Source organism: Cuculus canorus, chromosome 20 (assembly GCF_017976375.1).
Source record: "Cuculus canorus isolate bCucCan1 chromosome 20, bCucCan1.pri, whole genome shotgun sequence".
NCBI classification, from domain to species: domain Eukaryota; kingdom Metazoa; phylum Chordata; class Aves; order Cuculiformes; family Cuculidae; genus Cuculus; species Cuculus canorus.
The window spans coordinates 1,118,483-1,135,014 of NC_071420.1; the positions used below are offsets into that span (position 1 = coordinate 1,118,483).

A 16,532-nucleotide genomic window follows, 5' to 3' on the forward strand; every position below is an offset into this window, starting at 1 on the left:
ATTCTTTGTGTATCTAGCAAGAGCCTAACCATAGCGTAACTGTTTATATTAAGGGGTTTATTTTGGGTTTTTTTTCTTTCCCCCCTCCTTCTCCGTTCTCTTTTACGTAGTCGTTGTTGCTTAAAGGATGCTGAGATGGTGACAGGAGTCTCAGCCGCTGGTTCCGGCTCTGCCACCGCCAAGGGTTGGGGGGGGAGCAGAGCCGGCGGCGGGCACGGTTTCGGGGTGGCCTTGCAGGGCACGGGGGTGCAGGTGAGCAGCAGGTTCTCTAGCCCTTCTTTTCATTTGTGGCGTCTTCGTTAACCTAATTCTATCTATTTTCGGCAATAAGGCAAGGACTACAAACTTTTTGTGCGTCCTTTTTCTATAAGTGCTTTTTTTTGTTGAAAGAGGTGATATAAGGTTTTTTGAAATTGTGAATTCTGAAGAAAAAAAAAAAATACTGTAAATACAATTCCATTAACTACGTATAAACTATTAAGAAAGAGAAATACAAACTTATTTTTGTGATGGAGTCAGCCTAAGGCAGTTTCTCTATGAAAATGGAAGAAAATAATAAAAAAGCCAGTTGTAGCCTCTGTGACCAACTGCCGGAGCCGGCCCGCGGGAGTCCGGCCGTGCACACGCTGGTCAGCTGCTCCGTAGGTGTGGTAGACCTTCCAGCTCTCCTAGCGTCGTACCAGCATCTTCGCTATCAGATGTGCACAGCTTACAAAGGAACAGTGGTATTTTTGTTTTTTTAATTTAAAAAAAAAAAAAAACAAAACTGCTTTTCCCACGACTGAAAAAGAAGCTGCGGTTTTCCTGTTTAACGCATTTATGGTTCAAAGCACACCTTTACTTTTTTTTTGTTTTGGTTTTAGTTATGGTTTTTAAACTAGATCGACTTGCTGTCCAGTCATTTCAGTGGCTCTGAGCCCCCGCGCAGCCCGGGCGGAGGTGAGGGCCCTCCTCGGCGCTCGCCTGCTGCGGGCAGAGCGGCTCGAAAGCTTGCATGGTTATCTTTTTTTTATCCATTACTTTCTGTATTAACAAATTAGGAAAGCAAGTTTGGTGGTGTTTTATTTTATTTTTTTTTTTTGGGAATACCTCAGTGCTACAAGTTTCACCCTAGAAGCAACGGAAGATTTTAATTTATTGTAGTTGTAAACAGAATTTTAAAGAAAAATAAAAGTATAAAACATCATTGCACTGTGACTGGTAGGGGAAAAACTGACAGTTTCCTATTTGCACATGTTTAATATTTGGCTGTTATATATATGGTCCTCTGTTGGGGGAGGAAACTTATGAAGGATATTTTTTAATTTAATTTTTTTAATATTGGTAAATAGGCCTGCAACAGCAAACTAGAAGTACAACACGGTAGGTGGCATTAAGAACATACTGTAGTGTGGATATATTTCTTCTTTTTTTAACGTAATATTGACAAGTTTTATTAATATTTTTTTAAATTGTTACGTTTATAAATTTGGTACTTTAGGTACAGCCAGTATAAGACACTGAATGCGACATTTGTTAAAAAGAGCTGCTGCACTCCTATTTTTGTAAATTTTACTAACGAGTAGACTAATGTAGACATTCAATAGACAAGGTAGAGCAAGGCATCTTTAACAAAAACAAGGCACCATACTGCTAACCGAAAGGAGAAAACCTTGTTTTTCTTGTTTTTTTTTAAAAAAAAAAAAAAGACTCATGCTTTTTATGTAATATTTTAGGTTTTTTTCTTATTTCAGAACAACCAGGTTTAAGCAAAATGCTGGACGCTTTTTAAATATTGCGACTTGATCAAGTAATAAAAATAAATAAAACAATTCTTTAAAAAATAAAAACGGGAAAAAAAAAAAAAAAAACCAACAAACCAAATTCCCTGAAATTCAATGTACGGTCAGGGAATTTTTTAATTGCTATTTTGTCAATGTTGATGATGTACTGTACTACCAGTTGGTTTTCCTCTCCATTCCCTGTCACCTCATAGAATATTCTTTGTTGATCATTGTTGTATGTTAATAGTGTATAAAATGGCTATCTTGTAAGAGTGCTGTCCTGATGCTAGTGTAGTGAATTTCTCCCCCCTCTTTCTCTCTTCCTCCTCTAGTACATATTGGTAGGTGTATCGTAATTAAGGTTAAAAATTTAGATGTAGTTATTCAGATTTAGGACCAGTAAGGATAGAACTTTCTCTTATTTAAGAAAATTGCTAATAATTTTGGGAAGGTTTTCCTTTTTTTTTTTTTCCTTTCCTCTTTGGTTTGTTTTCTCTTGTTTTTGTGTTTTCTTTTGCTGATCTGATGCGGTTTCAACTAACCAAAGGTCTCACAATGTTAAAAATGCTGGCAAACTCCTAAGGCATTTGTAGATCCCCACCCTCGACTTTGGAAAGGGGGTGTGCCATACTACCTTAAATGCTAACGCTAGATATGCAAAACTGGATTTTTTTAATTTATTTTTTAAAAGAGGGAGGCACAGTATATTAAAACGATTTTACTAAGAGAAAAAAAAATAATATTTTTTTAAGAATGCTCAGAAGAAATTGCTAATCTGTGTGAATATGTTTTAGATGTTTATATACCTTTTGAGAAGTCCCAGTGGCCCATAGCACAAACGTCGTGGAATCCGATATGTTTTGATGTGGCTACCTAGACTAAGGTTCACGTTAGTCCCCCACTCATCTAGAAATCCATTTCAAAGGGTTTGTTTGTTTGGTTTTTTCCTTTGTTCATTTGTTTGGGGGTTTTTTGTAAATTTTTCAGTACAAAGGTTCAGCTCCACCTTTGTTTTAGTCAAGCGCAGCGAGGGAAGGATCCTTACGAGGGATATTGCCCTTTTCTTTCCAAATATCCCATCTAGCCCTGACCAAAAAGCAATTTCCATCCGGCCGGGTGAACTGGGCACCCAGAGCTCCTCCCTGGCACGGGGTTCGTCGTGCCACGGGCAGGTTGGACCCCAGCCATGAGGGACGTTCCGAGAGGGGTCACAGCGAGCCCCAAGAGCTGGGGTAACCCTCCCTGCTCCAAAATAATCAAGTTCTTTGTGATTGGCTTGATTAAAATGAAGCCTGATCTGTCCTTTTTTTTTTTTAATTATTTTTTTTTCTTCATAAATGTTCATTTTAAGTTGAATTTGTAGCTTGGACTTTAAGGTAGCATGGCTCTCTTTGCTGTAAGCTTATTTTTCTCCATTGTACAGCAGCGTTCCGCTGGTGAATGTCACACATCTTGCTAGGCTAGTTAAACCATTGGCTAATTGTTGGTAATAACGACCTGAAAGGTGTTCGGGTTTCTTTTCTTCCCTGCTCTGAAGCCTAGGATGCTGTTTTCATCTGTAGTGTGAATGAGGGCTAGCGACTCCAGCCACAGTTACCTTCTTGTTTCGTTTCTGCCATTCACTCAATGCAACATAATCAATAATAAAGCAATATAGTTTACTACATTTTTACTGAAGGCCAGCCATGGTTATGTATGATATTGCATATGAAACTGTTTACAAAACACAAAAAAACAAACAACACTAACTCATAGCTGTCTTTTATGCTATGGAAATGTCTCTTGGGTGGAATTTTCTGAATTATTTTTTTTAGCGGTTTGGTTGGTTTTTTTTTTAAGCGAAAATAGTTCAAACAGAAAATCTGAAGTTATAGTGTAAGGTGAAGAGACAGGATGCATCGAAGACACACCGGCAGATCCCGGTCTGCGCACAGACACTGTAGAGTTTCATACGTACAGAATCCAAGTCAGCCCCGTTGCCGTGTGCGAACACTACGTGAGGAGATTCTGTAAGCTAAGCAATACTTTAATACTGTAATAAAAATTACCAAAAAAAAAAAAAGAAAAAAAAGAAAAGAAAAAAAAAAGAAAATGTAGTTTGAGAAAGTAAATCCTCGTGACCGGTTCTCGGTCCCCAAACAGTCCGACTGTGTTGTCTCGAGAGAGCCCCGTGTCGAAGCAGGCCTCGCCCGGTTCTGTACACACTCGTAACATCACGCCCGGGCTCCTGTGTCGCGTCGGCCGTCGTAGGTAGCGAATCCCCATCACTCTCTGTTGTACGAGGTCTGAACTCCATCAGTACTAGGATGCAAGTCTAAGCATTTCAGGTGGTCATAAATGTATCTAAATAAACTATGGCACAGTGGCAGGCCTAGCCCTTCCTTTTATACTTTAGTATGAACTGATGAGAACTTTGGTAGTGACTTTTTTTTTATATATATACATATATATATGTATCTATATATATCAAGCATCTTTCAGGTCTCTGTGTATGGCTTTCTAAAGCCCTGTTGTAAAATACTATGTGGATGGGGGTCTCTCACATCACAGATGTGGAAAGTATAATTTTATATTTGTATTTTCAAATAAATAAGTTTGTGAAAGGTTTCCATCCTCTACTGTGGTCCAGAAATCAATGTGTTTGTCTGACGAAAAAATACAATAAACTGTTTTGAACAGATCCGTGGAGTCCCTTTCATTTGGGGGGGTGAAATGTTTATTCTGATGCAGGGAAGCCAGCACGCAGCCCCGCTGCCGCCCTCCTTCTGTCCGACAGGGCTGGGCCAGCACATCCCTGTCCTCATCCGCATCTCTGTCCCCTGACGCACTGCTCCAAGCCCGGTCCCTCGTGCTGCGCACGGCCGGGCACCTGGTTTGGTATCTCATTCCTGCCCCGGGGACCGTGTCCTTCCCTGGAGAAAGCGTGAGTGAGGGGGACAGGTAAATAACGCGGCACGGGAAACATGAGGCGAAGGGCCTTGGTGACAAGAGTCACCATTTTTAATGGCCTTCACTACACCCCGTGTCCCGAACACATGTCCACGCGGTGCTCCGCCAGCCCTGGCAGCAGGGGAAGAGCTTCACTCTGTGGCTTGGAAATAGTGCTAGGAAGGCATCGGATGGGTCATCTATTTACCAGTCTGTGTTTTACAGACATACCTGGGGGAAATCAAACAATCATACCTGCTTTGTCCTTGCTTTCCCCTTTGGAGACTGGCTGGCCTTGCCTTGGCGAGGAGGGAGCAGCTGTCTGGGGAACAGAGAGAAAAACCCCCATCGATGTTCCCGTGAAGAGCAGGTGGCTGCAGGAGAAGGAGGGAGATCCGCTTTGCCTCGGTACCCTCTGCAGACTTGGATTTAGGTTGTGCTGGTTGGCAGGAGGCCGTGGGAAGGGCAGGAGGGTTTCCCAGTCTAGTTCATCCTTGTCCCTCCATAGATTTAAGGCTTCTGAGCAACTTTTCCTACCAGGGAAGGCTGGATCCGGCCAACGCCAGGCTGAGCAGCTCGAGCCCCTGCAGAGAAAAGGCAAAAACACCTCACAAAGGAGAAACAGCCCTGATCTGTCCATCCCGTCCATCCCAGGGCCCGACAAAAGGCAGCCGAGCAGGATATGAGCTCGTCCTCTCCATGGCAGTAATGATCCCATTTCCGGGAAGGGCAGCGGGTGGCAATGTGTTCCCAATCCAGTTGGATAAACTCCTTCGTCCCACACACGTGCTCTCTTTTTTCCTCTTTAGGAGCAACACTTGTTGGCTTTGCACCCGCTTCACAGCTCACATACCCCACCAGAGGATGTTTTACTTGGCACTTGGAGTAGAGCCAACCTCCCCCTCCCCTCCTTTTTTATCTTAAATATTCGCAGCAGTTCCCTCAGCAGGGACACGGCCTGAAGGTCAGAATGGGGGTTTGGGCTGGAGGGGACAGTCCAACCCCATCAGAACCCACAAACCTCTCTTCTCCAGCATCTCCCACCATGGGCATCTCCTCCAGGTCTGGCTCTGCCGCAGAGTCCCGGGGTGGGGGCTGCAGCGCGGGGATTGCGCTGGTGAAGGTCAGCGCACGGCGGGATGCAGGATGGGCTCCTCTGGAAAGCAGTCAACACATCAAGGCCTTAATGGGATTGATGCTTAGTAGAGCACCAAGGGGAAAATTAGATTAGAAAAACAAATGAAAATAATTTCGGAAGTAGTGTTTATTCGGGCTGGAAGGAGCTTCCACTGCGAGGGCTGCAGGAAACGATTTGACTGCAATCCAGAAGAAAAGGAGCGCAGGTCTGGAGTACATTAGTGTGGTGGGAGGCCGGGAATAGCAGCCACTTAACCCTGTCATTCAGCAAACATTAGTGAATTATGAGTGTATTATATGTTGGGTTATGTGTTTTGTGCAAAGCCCCGAGGCCCACTCTATCTGCACTAAAATGTTAGCGGGGGTCTGTGTCAAAATGTAAATTTTTATACCAGTTCCAGAATAAAAATAAGATTTTGTGTTCGCCTCCCAGCTACTAAAATCAAATTGCAGCCAAAATCAGAGTTGTAAAATAAGCAAAAAATTTCCCTCCCCTGTCAAATTAGTGCCCTGATAAAGAAAACAAGGGATATAAATGTGATTTACTTCCTTCCCTCGTGTCATAAACATTTATGACCAAGCCGTAACGCTGGGTTTCAGGAGGCAGCTGGGGCTCTTTGGGGTTTTGTGGCACGACCCGTGCGGCAGGCGCTGGGAAGCTGAGCCCAGGCTGCGGGAGCCAAGGGTCGAGCGAGTCCCTGCACCCTCTGCCCCCACCCCGGCTGCAGAGGCGGCCGCTCCGGGGACACAGGCGGGAGCTCCTGCCTTCTTTCGCTTGCGGTGCAGACACGGACACCCTCTGCCCTTTCCCAGAGCTGTGTATCCCCTATCAAGCGTGCCGAGGCTGCAGTTCGGCAGCAGAAACCATGCCAGCATTTATTAATTATGAGCTTAAGCACTTCCTTTCATGGCTATTTACAAGGGCCTCCTCATTATTAATAAAGAATAATAAAATAGAGGATTTTAAAGCTCATTTGTTCCGCAGGGTATTGATCCCTGAGGCGGGCACGAGCTAGCCTGGCTGCCACCCAGCTTGTGGCCCGAGAGCAGCAAGCACTGAAATCCTGACTGTAATGACCCCCACCCCAAAAAACCCTCCATACCATTCTGCATCCAAGTACTTTAAATCTCCTAAGCCACGAACAATGATAGCAGGCTCCACATTTCAAGGGTGCCCGGCTACGGTTTTCAGTTGGTCACAAGGTGACGGCAGCTCCTGCGTGTAGAGAGATACTTGTGATTCATTAGCTATTTGCAAAGGGCACCGATACTTGACTTCATTTCTGCATCAGTCGAAGGCTGATTTCGCTGCTATTTACCTCCATGGCAGCGGCTGTAATTAGCGGCAGCGCAGGGTCCCACGGGCCGGGCTGGCGTCTGCCACTCGCATCCGCCGCTCGCTAATTTCTCATCTGCAGGGCGAACAAAGAAAAGTCAAGTTTCATTTTAGTATTCTTTTAGTGCAAAAGCCTCAAAGCTGCTTTTATGCCAGGGTGGCAGCGAGCAAAGGCCGCCCAACGCTGCACTCCCAGCGTGACCTTACCAACATTAAACAAACCCCGATGGGGTCGGGGCTGGCAACGCCTGGGCACGTTCACAGACGCTGCTGCGTCTTCTGCAGGAGCAGCCGGTGCGGCCACTGCACCAGGGACCAGCGCAGGGCCTGGTGCAAGGGTGGGGATGGTGCCAGAGCCGGCGTCCGGCCCTGCCGTCGGGCGCTAATTGCCGTGACATATTGCGTGGCACTCGCCCGGGGAGTGGGTGAGAGGAGCCCGTGCACCACTCCCGCTCGCTGATAATTAGTGATTAAAATCTAGTTAAAAAGGCAATGAAGACTGAAACATGCATTAACCAGACGACCCCCATCTCGAGCGAGTCGCGGAGGGACGGCGGCTTGAATTTCCCCAGCATTTGCAGTGACGCCAGGAGGCTCTCCCACCCTCCACACTCAGCAGCCGTGGGGCAGCGTGGTAGGAACCGGGGCCACAGAGACAGGGAGTCCGTCTTCCTTTAAGCTCTGCGGTTAAACCCTTCACTTCGCTGTTTTCTAAGCAGGCAAGTGCATGGCGAGTGCTCCATATTCCTCGCTCAGCTCCGGCCGCGCTCCCTGGCCCCGGGGAGGTGGGCTTGTCCCAGCTCAGGTTATCAACTCTGTCCCCCCACCCTGAGCCCGTGTGGGCACCATCAGCTCATTGGGGGTGGTGCCCCACAGCCACTTTGGGGCACAACTGAGGCCTCGCTTCCCACCGCTATTCAGTCATTTATTTTCCACTAATTTAAAGCACGGCAGTGACCAAGACCTAAAGAGTTCTCCTATGGCAAGCGTGCAATCGGATGGAGCTTAAATAAACCTGGGGGTGCTCTGGTCCTCACTACCTCCTCATCACTTTGTGGGATGCACACCTGGTCCTGGAAGTCGCCATGCCCAGGGCAGAGCTTCCTGGGCTCCGTCCTCCCGTCCCAGCTATGTCCTATAGGGGAGGGAGGGAGGCCAAGCCCCGTAAAACCAAACCAGCTGGGTGAGAACAGCTTCATACCCAGCTCCAGGCTGCGGGGAAACCAAGGCAGCATCCGCCCGGGGATTCAGGAGCACAAGCAAGGTAGGAAGAGCGCTGCCACCTGCCTCTCGATGGGAAAATAAAGAGAGGCAGTTGTTGCTATTCCTTACACTATAATTTTAAAAGTCTACTGTGTGGTTTGGCAAATTGGACAAAAGAGCCTCTTTTCTTCTCCAGCTCATCCGTCAGCACTGAGTGCGCAGCGGCTGATCCGGCTGCCCCGGCACAGGGATCAGCACGGGGAAGAGCTGGTCCTGCAGCAAAAGGGGCGAAGGGAGGCAGAACCCCCACCAGCCCCTTTGCTCAGAGGTAACGCTCCGTTCTGCTGCCCAGGTCCTGCTTTCCGAAAAAACAGCCTGAAATAAAATCTTTTTCCCTCCCAGTTACAGCACTTCACTGGCAGCTCCTGACAGCTTTGGAAAGAGGCCTAATTACAATCATCATTTCCTATTGATTTGGGGGTTTTCTTCCCTGCCCTGTCAGTTTTGCATCAAGGGTGTTCCCAAGCGTTGCCGAAGTCAAAGCCACACTCACTCTGCACCTTCAGAGCCCACTTCTCCCCATTTTCCCATGGCAGCCGCGGTGGGATTAGGGCCTTATCCCACCCCTTGGATCCTTCAGCTCCTCCCGAAGCCACCCAGCCTGCCTGCTCGCCTCCCCAGGCTCCCCCTCCCTCCTTTGCATCCAACTTTTTCAACCCCACTTGTCAGGAAAGCGGAGGTTTTCTGCTTGTAGGTGTTGAAGTGGCTGTCTGTCCGTGCCTCGGAGCAAGGAAGTTTGAATCAAATATATTCCCTGTGTCATCTCTGCGTCTAACAGCACCTACCAACTGCGGGCAGTAATGCAACATAAACATTAGTAAGAACAATAAAGACAAGAAAGCACTACATTTGCCTTTTTAAAGCCTGTTGTGCATTTGAGCCACTAATAAAACTGCTTAGGATTTATATGGGGCTTTGCATCTTCAAAGCAAGGCAGTATTTTGCTCCTCCTCAGCCCCTTTCATCCAAAGATCCAAAGCGCTTCCTACGGTTCTTTCACCACCTTTTGATGGGTAGGGAATTCCTCTGTTTTATCTTGAAAGAGCAAACCTGAACGGGGCCACAGGCTCCAAACCCTCCCACCCGCCTGCAGTGGAGGCAGAGCCACAGCCGCGTCCCCCATCCCTCTCCTCCCCGACGATGGACGGAGAGCACAGCACCAGTTTGAAGGATGCCTGAACTGAGATGCTAAGGAGAGGGGAGAACCCCAGACAGACGCAGCACCCAGGGCTCAAGCTGCTAACAACCCCCCAGAGCCCAGAACCGTGGGGCTCCGGGCACGGGGGGCTGCTGGAGCATTAATAACCCGGTGCTGACAGCACACACCGATCCAAAGGACACACATCTGGGCTGCCAATATTGATAGTCGTGACACTGTGTAAATGCAACCTCTCCGCTTTATGCTGCGCTGGCCCTATCGATCCACACGAGCGGCAGCGCCGAGAGCATCCCAGGAGCGTGGGCATTAGTAGGTCAGACAGAGAAAGGTCACCATGCAGCTCAGCCCAAACAAGAACCGTAACCCTTTGCTGCACCAGCAGCCCGGAGCCCAACCCAGGCTCCTCCTGGCAGCTCACGGTGAAAAGCCTGCTCTGCGCATCCCCCTGTGCACTACAGTTTGCATCAATCAAAATAAAACTAGGTCCCAAACGCAGCCCGTAGTGAGTGGGGAGATGAAGGTATTCCACCCTGAGCCTTTGGAGACGGTGCTGAACAATGCTCTGCCATTATAATCAGCATATCGGCGCGGCATCGCGGCCCGCTTCATAGAAAATCAAGAGGCAAAATAATTGAGTCAATAGTGATATGAAAGGATTGCTCCTTCAGCCCTATTCTTGTGCTAACAATTCTTTGGCAGGGCTGAAAATTCAAAAGCTTGGGGAATCAAAAAAAGAATTGATTTGATTCAGAGCTTCAGCCCAGGCTGTATTTAACACACCATTTTTGCTTGCTCTACATATAATAGAAACTGTTTGAAGGCAGAAGGGCTGCCTTCAGCGGCGGAGAGACAGGGGAGAGCAGGAAGCACGTGGGTAGGAGAATATTCTCAATTTGCTGCTTTTTGAAGAGCTGCTGGACCCTCACCATCCCCGCAGGCTGCCGACAAACCCCAGGGACCCTCCCCATGCAGCGACACCCCCAGGTGCTGCGCCTCCCTCGCATCCCTTGGTGCCGGCATCTGCCGAGGCCGGCTGGGCCAGCGAGTAAAACAAGAGAGAGAAAATGAAGGGAAGCAACTAGTGATGCGGATCAGTGCTCTCTGTCCTCTCTGCTTCACCAGAGCTGCTGCTGCTTCCATCCATCAGGCTCAAGGGCAGCCACTGCGGTTTAAGGGCACAGGACATGGTGCCGGGGACATATCCCCTTGAGAGAAGGTAGAAGGTGCTTTTTGATCCCACCTGTGTCTGGGTCCTGGCACTGAGTCACAAGACCTTCCTCCCGCAATCAAATGGCAACAAGCAAAGACGCACCATTCCCACCCACCCGAGAGGGGATGCTGTTATTGTCAGTGCAGGCAGACCTGCAGCAGGTGCACAGCACCTCCTGTTTTCTCCTCCTCTCCCAAACCACCATCTCCCCTGGTGCCAGCCACCAGCACCACAAAACAGGGACAATATCTTACAGAGGGCCAAACCAGGCTTCGTTCAACGCTGCGGGAGCAGGCGTGTGCCCCACAGCCAGGGGAAGGAGCAGCAAGCACCTCTCTGCCCGGGGACACGCGCTGCCCGGGACCTGCAGATCCGCACCGGAGCGTGGCACGCCGCTCATTGCTCCCTGGAACTACTCTGAGTTAAACCTTCTGTGCTGGGAAGTATCACTGAGAGTTACCTACGTTTTGGCAAACACCTAAATATACTTTCATAACAATCACAGAAGAGTTTGGGTTGGAAGAGACCTTAAAGATCATCCAGTTTCAACCCTCCTGTGATGGGCACGGCTGCCTCCCACTAGAAATCTGAAATATCTGGAATCTTCTCTGGAAGCCCCTCTTCTCTTGCTTTTAATCTATGAACAGGGGCAAAAGAACCCCACATCCTGATCCAGCAATCCACCAGCACCCCAGTTACAACAGAGATGAGCCGGCAAGTACACAATTGCCTGGGATTCTAGCAAACAGCGTGGCAACGACCACCCAGCGAGGTCCAGCAACAAAAGCAACCCCTGCAATCTCTTCGCCAAGACACATAAAACACACACACACCCCTTGGAGAAAGCGTTAAAAAATCAGCAATACCAAGGCAACTCGAAGCATCCAAAGTTCAGAACTTTCAGGAAAAAAAACCTGAATACACTGCAGAATAAAAAATAGTACCAAACAGCCTGGGCAAGGGAAGGGGCAAGCACCAAAACATCCCAGCAAAGTGCTCTTCTCTGCTCACCATGTAGCATGTTAAGGTCTTGAAATTCTCCGTGCAGGAGCCCCTGTGCCTTTAAGGTCTCCGTGCCCCTAACGCAGCCCAGCTGCTGGCTGCTGACACAGCAGGGACGCCCAAACCACCACCCAGGCAGCTGATTTGATGTGTTGACGAGCAAGCCATGTTGCTATAATAAGAAGTGTTTATTTGAATAATAAGGTCAGGGAGTTAAGTAGTTGGTATTCCACTCATATGAAGCAGTTTGCACAGTGTCACTAATAATTAAAGGGTTTTTTTGACTAATCTAGTTGCTCTTCCTAAATATACTCTACTCTGTTCAAGAAACTCATCAAAGCAGCAAAGTGATCTTCGAGGTTATTAATCTCCTTTGCTCCACAGCTGGAGCAAATTTATTTGCTTGAATTAGCATGTAATAAACTTATAATAAAGCTGCCATATCCCTCGCTTTAGAGATATAGTTTGTGTAATGGGTAGTTAAATCTAGGTAATGTAGCAATAGTCTTTAGGCTCAGAGATCAGAGCGGGGGAAAAAAGTGGTGTAATGCTGTGTTAGCACCAGCCCGCTAGGGTTGAAAAGAGATTTCTTCCAGGTCATGCTGCCAGAAAAAGTCAGCCTTGTTGGAGACCATTGGGTGGAGAAGGGTGGAGAATTTTCCTAGTGGGAATTCCTGGCTTTGGCAGCATTGCTCCAGCAAGTATTGCCAGATATTTCTGGGCACCTGCAGCAGAAGCTGCTGGACCCCCCCAGCAACGCCCAGATAAACGGAGCTCAGGGTTTAGAAGCAGACAGGTACAGTTGGACTCTATGATCTCAAAGGTCTTTTCCAACCAAATGATTCTCTGACACTGGAAATGCAGCCGGGTCTCCCAGCATCCCCTTTAGTCTCCTGCCAACCAGAAAACCAGGAATACTTCAACAGCACTTTTCAATACTGCAAAGGAGGGTTCCCCGCAAAGAGGCAGGTACCTTCCCCAGCTGCAGAAGGAGACTTAGCCCCAAAAGCCCCCTCAGGGGCAAAGCCCTGGACACGGCATCCACTGTGCCAAGAGCTGATGGAGCCGCAGCGGATGCTGGCTTGGCACCAAACCCACTAGCGCCAGCAGGATGCACGGAGACACAACATTTTGAGTCGGGCTGAACTTGGCACAGGGCGTCTAAGTAAGAGGAATTAATTTGCTTCAGTTCACTAAGTTGAGCCTCTATAGGTTGCAGTTTCCCTCAAACAATAAATCCTCTTGCTTCTTCCTTCCTGTGTAACACTTGCTGTATGATCTTTAAATAATAAGAAATGGGCAGATGTAGACTAATGTGGGTAGATATCAAAGTTCAGCTGCACAGGGAAGGCTGGCCCTCACCCTTTCTCCTCAAAGGTTATTATTCACAGAGCCTGGGCAGTAAATAATTTCTCTCTCTCCATTTTAGCTCTTTTCCGTTTTTGCTAGAGCTGCTTTGCGCTGGAGAAGGGCCCAGGCATTAGCCAGAGGTGTCAGAGGTGTTAGACAAGGTATTAAGGAGGTGTCAATGGTGAAATAGCTGGGATTACGGTAAAGTCTAAATAAGGTGTAAAATAAAACCAAAGGTGATAAAGTCGTTGATAAGAAAAGCTGGAGAAAAATAGGAGTGCAATTATTTTTCATCCTAGTTGTTCACTCTCACAGTGCATTATCTGAGGCTTTGCAAAGACTTAAGTAAGATTCTTTTCCCGGTCTGTGCTGTTCTCTCCCGGCACCGCTGCGGCTCGCCAGTGCTACCTCTGCACAAAGCCCGGGGCACTGCGCAGGAGGACCCTGTCCAAGGGATGCTGACGGGATGCAGCTTCCCAAGAAGCCATACTGGGTTTTGGAAGGACTTGCCCTGGCTTTCCTACACTGTTCTCCTGCCAGAGAAGTGGTGTCTGACAACGTATGAAATAAGCACATGAAATTTCCACATCCGCTTTGAGAAACCTTGGCTGCCCCACCCACGCATTCATAGATTGTCTCGGGTTTGAAAGAAATATTCATTCCTGGCAGATATCCCTGCTTTTCAGGGCTTAGAAAAGATCCTTTCCAGATCAGCTGGCCATGGTCTCGCAGGGAGCAAAGCCCAGCATCTACCCAGTGATTTCAGGCTGTATTTTTGCACTCTATCATCTATTTTCCTCCACAAAGCTCCTGTGGATGATCAGTTTGGAATTGCTGATGTTTCTCCTCACTTCTCCTAATTAACACATTTTAAATTCATAGCTTTTAAAATAATAAGTGCTGGAGCATCTGTTCACAATATTCCCCAGGACAGATGCCCCTTCTTAAACACCATATGAGTTTCAAGAAGCCCTGAATTCGCCTTCCCCTCCCTCAGGTACTGCTGTTAACCCAGGGAAGGTCTCAGGCATTACCTCGAGGAGCTTCATGCCTTTTGCCCATCTCCACAGCCTCATGTTCCCCACCTGCTTCCCTGCAGCAGAAGGCCGGGCTGGCACCCATTCCTCCTAGGAGCCGGGTGCAGCCCACTCAAAGATAGCATTTATGAGCTTCTGCAGAGCTACCAAAGCCAAGGAGGCACCAGAGCCGCGTGCCTCCTCCTGCCCTCCAAGCACTGGGAGGTTTCATCAACCCCGTGCCACTGACACTGGATGACGCCTTCAGCTGAGTGACGCCCTCCCGGAACGAACACGTCCCATCGGAGTGATGGGAGCCCCTGTGCACACCCGAGCCCAGCACCCAGGCAGCTCCGGCTCCCAGGGAGAGCGGGGTAAGAGGTTCCTCCCCGCCAGCACACCCGCACACAGCCTGTACCCTTCCTGCTGCCCACACAAAGCAGAAATAAAGACAGAAATTTATGCTGCTGAAACATGCAGAAATCTCCCAGTGGAACTACTGAGCATTCAACAGTTGGAAAAAAACACATACTTGTTATTAAAACCACCTCCAGTTGTATGCTTGTTTCCCTCTGACATGTGGTTTCATGGCTCTGCTGACACCCTTCTCAACCCAGAACTTAAATGCACCATCAGGATGTTTAAATGCCTGTTTGCAACACCACTGCCCCAGCCCCGACAGCCCAGCCTGCCCTCCACCTCCTTACCTCTCAACATGAAATAGAAACATTTCTGGGCATCTCAGGGAAGCTGAGCATCTTCACAGAGGTTTATGTTCTTCAGAGAGAGAGGGACTGGGATGCAGAGAAGTATTAAACATTCACCTTGCCCCAGGGCTCGGCTGCAGGGATGCTGGAAGAGCTTACCTGGTAAAGAGAAGAAAAGCATTTACTATAAATATTGCCACAACAAAGCCCAGTCTTTGCCCAGGAAGATGTAGGGAATTCAAACAATCCATCACGGAAAGGTTTTACCTTGGCTCCGCTCTCTGAAGGCCAAGTAGCAGGCTGACCTCACTGCTCCCCCGCTCTCCCAACGCCGATGAACCCCCGCCAGTGGCAGCGATGGGTCCACAAACCAACCCTGCAGCAAAATACACATTATTGCAGAATGGAGGGGAAATGTCTACATGCAGAGCAACAGAAGTTATTCAGTTGCTGCTTATCAAAGTGCAATTATTTGTTTCCATGTCAGCTCTGGCATCTGAAGTCCTGTCTTTATTAAGAGCAATCAGCTCCCTGCAGTTTGGCTCCATCAGCTCCTCCCATTGGGATACTTCAGGCACCCTCATTTGGTGCAGACCCACTTGTCCTTCCAAAAGTGCTTCCTCCAAAGGTGGGTCGTGTCCACCACCAGCTCAGGGACCCACCTGGCTCCTTAGGGTCCATGGTTGCACTTGCACCAGCCCTCTCACAGCACCCACGTGTTTTACATTACAATCATTCAGGGCTGAGCATCTCATCATGTCAGAGGCATCCGAGATCTGAAGAGCTCGCCGCCCAAGCAGAAGATGCCCAAGCATGGGTTTCACCACCATGCCTACCAGGGTTGACAAATTCAATTTTGTAGCAGCTGGAAGAGGAAGGTCTCGCAGATCTCCTGCCTGCCACAAGCTTGCTGTTTGACCTCAGAAAAAACAAATCACCTTCACATCTTCGATGCCTGAGCCAGAATCTTTCATGCTGAGCCAGAGGACAGACAGAGCCCTCACCCCACACAGCTGCAAGGGGCAATCCCTGACCTTACCAGGGAGCTGCCTACCCTCCAGCTGCCTCCCCCCTCCTCCAGTTCTTATCCAGGGATCAAAGGGGGCACGCTGGGGAGCACACCTGGGTTTCAGAGGCTTTTGACCTTCACAGGACATGTGCTGTCGCACGGCGGAGAGCACAGCCCTTACCAACAGAGCTGCAGCCTGGTATTGTCCAGGCTGGAAAAATACAGGTGTCTGAAGAGAAGGATGTCGCTGAGGACCAGTCTCTGCCTGGCTGTCAGACCCAGCTGTCACGGCAAAGGACTCACCTTCTCCTGCAAGAACTCATCAATCATCCTGACAGCCCTTAATCAGGCAGAGGGAGCTCGCTCAGGGGCTCTGCAGAGGATGGAGGGCTCTGGCTTCCCCCCGCCCTTCCCGAAGGCAGGCAGCAAATTGTGTAGGGGGAGAAAATAATGCAAGAAATTATTCCGGATGGCAAATCAACAAATTAGCCTTGATTACTATCCGGGTCTCAAAACCGTCTTTTTCTCCTGCTTGTCAGCTGTATCTGTTGAATCATTTTGCTCCTGCAGTGTTTATTCCCACAGCAGGTGCAGGAGCTCGGTGCAGCATCCAGTGGGGGGACCCTCTTCGGGTCCTGGGCTGGGGGTCCCC

The 16,532-nt window shown here is 48.6% G+C and overlaps 1 long non-coding RNA gene across 2 annotated transcripts; it reads right to left on the bottom strand.

Moving 5' to 3' along the window:
* Window positions 1-33: 33 nt before the first annotated feature.
* Window positions 34-15,249, bottom strand: LOC128854148 (uncharacterized). 2 transcript variants are annotated; one of them, XR_008453076.1, is made up of 7 exons: window positions 15,139-15,249; window positions 14,872-15,030; window positions 7,148-7,240; window positions 6,932-7,044; window positions 5,713-5,847; window positions 4,947-5,275; window positions 34-4,675 (listed from the first exon to the last, which is right to left on the bottom strand). It is a non-coding gene; the product is annotated as an uncharacterized LOC128854148 (long non-coding RNA). The 2 variants fall into 2 exon arrangements; XR_008453075.1 differs by lacking the exons at window positions 14,872-15,030; window positions 15,139-15,249 and having other exon boundaries at window positions 7,148-7,314.
* Between the last annotated feature and the right edge of the window lie 1,283 nt (window positions 15,250-16,532).